The sequence below is a fragment of the Beta vulgaris genome, chromosome 1 (genome assembly GCF_026745355.1).
Source record: "Beta vulgaris subsp. vulgaris cultivar EL10 chromosome 1, EL10.2, whole genome shotgun sequence".
Classification (NCBI taxonomy): Eukaryota; Viridiplantae; Streptophyta; class Magnoliopsida; order Caryophyllales; family Amaranthaceae; genus Beta; species Beta vulgaris.
Genome location: NC_079202.1, coordinates 44,675,396 through 44,679,646, shown reverse-complemented (window position 1 = coordinate 44,679,646; position 4,251 = coordinate 44,675,396). Strand labels below are relative to the sequence as shown.

Genomic DNA, 4,251 nt, shown 5'->3' with positions numbered 1-4,251 from the left:
CAAACCAGCTCGGGTTACCCCAAGAAAAATCCCAAAAAGATAACATTTATTCTCCACTATAAATATAATATTATTTTCCAATTTTCTTAATTCCCAAAGAAAACAAGAAATGAAAACTTCATTGGATGGAAGGTAGTTATTTGGGGAAAAAAGAGTAGCCTTTTAAATGAAGGAACAATTGAAAATAACATAATGTAGAATTTTTAGAGGAGGAAAAAGAGACTTGGAGAGAATTAAAAAGACTACATTTTATATTTTTCATACATAAGTAACAAAACAAAACAAAATTTAAATAGTCATACAAAACACTACTAATAACATGTCCACTACTTTACCTACTACTTTTATCCCACTAAATAAACCATTAACTAATTATTAACTAGTCATAACTATTCGGAATACTATTTGACTAATTTTCGAGTATAATCCAACACATATAAGTGTTGCAAAAAATGCGGGTCCGTAAAATAAAGGAATTTGACCTAATTCGTTAGAGATGGGCGTATTTCCTTGTCCCAAAAAAAAAGTTTATAGATACGTCGCACTTGAACAAGAGGTTGAGTGACTCTTATCCAAAGCCTCCCTCCAAGGCTCCAAATTCCAAAATAATGTATCATTTCAAGATTCCTCGAGACTCTCCAAAGACTGCAGTTATTACTACTATATACATCTTCTCACCACATTTTGCCAACGATGACGAAAAAAGAAAAGGAAACGACACAAGAAGAGAAATAATAGTATCCATTTACCCATTATAAAAGGGTGAGTGACTGCCTAACAAATTTACATTCTCTCTTGTCTCTTCTCAATCTCACTAAGACTTCTTGACTTATTAAGTTCCATTTGGTGATCAAAGCTATCTGAATTATCAAGTGGTGCGCGCAGTATAAGATTGGAAATGGAGGGAACATGTGAAGAATGGCCAGCCATCGGAATCGATCTCGGAACCACTTACTCATGTGTTGGAGTTTGGCAGCGCGATCGTGTTAAGATAATTACCAATGATCAGGGTAACCGAACGACGCCATCTTGGGTCGCTTTCACCCAAACTGAGCGCTTGATTGGTGAAGCTGCCAAGAATCAAGTTGGTGTTAACCCCACAAATACCATTTACGGTTTTTCCTCTCTTCCTATCTTTTTCTATTTTGAAATCTTATATTGCTTACTTATGACAAAACCATGTTAGAAAAACATTGGACTTCGTATTTGTCTGATGAAGTACTGATTTGTGTTCTCAATACTATCTGTTATGCTAATGCCATTAGTATAGAATTTTATTGTCGTTTATTATGCGCGACTTATTGTACCATTACATGTGCCATTCAATTTTGTAGTGTAGCTGTGTATAGTTTCTAGATAAACTTGAAATACTTGCTCCTAGATTGAAAGATTATCTTTCTATATGTTGGTAGGTAATCTAAACAATACATTGTACAACCCTCCGTGATTACTGTTTAGACACTCTTGCGAATCAGACTATTCAATTTTTTTTTTTTTTTTTTTGCGATTCCTTTTCACCAAAAAAGAAAATATCCTATGGTGTACAGTAACAAACAAAGTAGTTTTTTGGTTTACCTCAAAAATAAGCATCGATCAGTAATATGAAAAATTGATTTATGAATAGATTGGTTAATTATACTTTTGAACAAAATCAACTAAGTTTCCTTTCATTTGTCGACGTCTTTGATGAACTTCATTATCTCTAATGTTTCTTGACAGATGCGAAGAGATTGATTGGTAGGAGATTTACTGATGAAACAGTTCAGAGTGACATTAAACTCTGGCCTTTTAAGGTTATTTCTTGTCCTCACAAGGACAATAAACCTATGATTGTTGTCACTTATAAGGGTGAAGAGAGGCAATTTGCTGCTGAGGAGATATCGTCCATGATTCTCATGAAGATGAAAGAGGCTGCAGAGGCCTACCTTGGTACAGAAGTTAGGAATGCTGTCATTACTGTGCCTGCCTACTTCAATTATTCACAACGACAGGCAACTAAAGATGCTGGCACAATTGCTGGGATTAATGTAATGCGTATCATCAATGAGCCAACAGCTGCTGCCATTGCATATGGTCTCGAGAGAGAGGCTGTTGACGACGAAGGGGATGCAAGGAATGTGTTAGTTTTTGACCTTGGTGGTGGGACTTTTGATGTCTCTGTAGTAACAGTGGAGAAGAATTCCTTTGAAGTGAAAGCTATTAATGGGAACACTCACTTGGGTGGAGGGGACTTTGACAACAGATTGGTGAATCATTTTGCAGCAGAATTTATGAGGAAACACAGTAAGGACATCAGTAGCATCCCTAGAGCTCTTGCGAGGCTGAGATCTGCCTGTGAAAGGGCAAAGAGGACACTTTCATCAACTGCTGAGACTGCTATTCAAATCGATTGCCTTTTTGATGGTACTGACTTCTCTTCAACCATCTCCCGTGCACAATTTGAGAAGTTGAACATGGATTTGTTTGAGGATTGTATGGACCCTGTTGAAAAGTGTGTGAGAGATGCCAAAGTAGAAAAGAGTGACATCCATGATGTTGTACTTGTGGGTGGATCAACTAGGATCCCTAAAGTGGAACACCTTCTGCGGGATTTCTTCAATGGAAAGGAACCCTGCAAAAGACTCAACCCAGATGAGGCTGTTGCCTATGGGGCTGCCATTCAAGCTGCAATCCTTTGTGGTGTTCAACATAGTGAACGATTTTTGCTTGTGGATATCACTCCTTTATCACTTGGAATCGAGGTTTACGATGGTCTCTTGATGAGTGTTCTGATCCCAAGGAATACTCCTGTCCCAACTAAGATAAAGCATGAGTATACTACAGCGAAAGACAATCAGACAATACTCTCAATTGGGGTTTACGAGGGTGAGAGACTTGTTGCCAAAGACAACAATTTCTTGGGTCAGTTTGATATTTGCGGCATTCACCCGGCTCCAGCTGGTGTGGCAAATATAATTATCTCCTTTGAAATTGATGCAAATGGCATACTGACTGTAATAGCACAGGAAGGAGGCACTGAGAACATAAACCAAATCACTATCAACAAACCATAAGGGGAGACTATCAAGTGAGGAGATTGATAGGTTGGTGGAGGAGGCGAAGATGTACAGAGCAGAAGATATGGAACGTAAGAGGGTAGTTAAAGCTAAGTCAAACTTAGAGATATATGTCAACGACATTTGGCATATCATGAATGGTAGTTTTTGGAGTAAGATTGTGATGCGAGAGAAGAATGCAAACGAAGATGTCATTAAGCGCACAACTCAATGGTTCGATTGGAATAGCCATCTCAACGAGGCTTGATTGTTTGAGGAAAAGTTGAATGAGCTCAAGAATATCTGTGATCCTGTCATTGCTCGCATGCAGCTAAATGGTGCATATGTAAGTACTTGGATCCCCAAAATGGAGCCAAGGTAGATTATGCAAATTAGTTAGTGCTAAAATAGTGGATGGTTAAGACAGTTTTAAATCATTGTTTTGGTTTTTCTTGTCATGCTGAACCGGTAGTACTATTTGATTTGGACAAGAGAGCTCTAACTTAATTTATCTCTCAAGTCAAGTTTCTTTTTGATATAGCCATATAGGTGTAATCTGCCAGTATGTCTACTTAGAATATTATCTTATTTATAACCACTAATTGCGAAATAAGTCTTACCGTGTTGGCCTCACTGTGATGTCCTACCTCCATTTTTATTCTCAATCTGCTCTCAATTAAATTATTGTCATGTACACCATTTATGGAAAATGGGCCAGGAAGAATGAGCTATGTCTCATTTCGTCCCCCCCCCCCCCCTATTTTGCAAGAGTTTTTGGAGTTGGATAAACTTGCTAGCTTGAATAGCTTGTCCACTGCGGAAATCAGCCATCACAATTCACAACTATGGCAAATGTAGGAAACAATTTAAATTGCAGTAACTAATGATATCTCGTCTGTTTTGCCAAAGAAAAGGTACACCATTTGGGGTAGTTCTTAAATATTTGTCTTGTTGCCTTAGGAGTGTGGTTGGTTGGGAGGAAAGTGTTTTCAAGGAAAACTGTTTTCCTCAATTTTTCTGCTTGGTTTGGACCGGATTAAGGAAGAAAATATGGGTTGAACTTAATTTTCCAAATGTAGAAAATTACATTCCCTAAGGTGGCAAGGAAATCCAAACTTTTCCTCACTCTATTAAACAATACCACAATACAAACAAAGGAAAACAGGTTCAAAGAAAAATTGTTTTCCTTGCAACCTAACTAATAAAGGTGGCAAAT

General features: G+C 37.7%; 1 pseudogene; it reads left to right on the top strand.

The window, feature by feature from the left end:
* Window positions 1-674: 674 nt before the first annotated feature.
* Window positions 675-3,668, top strand: LOC104893024 (heat shock cognate 70 kDa protein-like; annotated as a pseudogene).
* The last annotated feature ends 583 nt before the right edge of the window (window positions 3,669-4,251 follow it).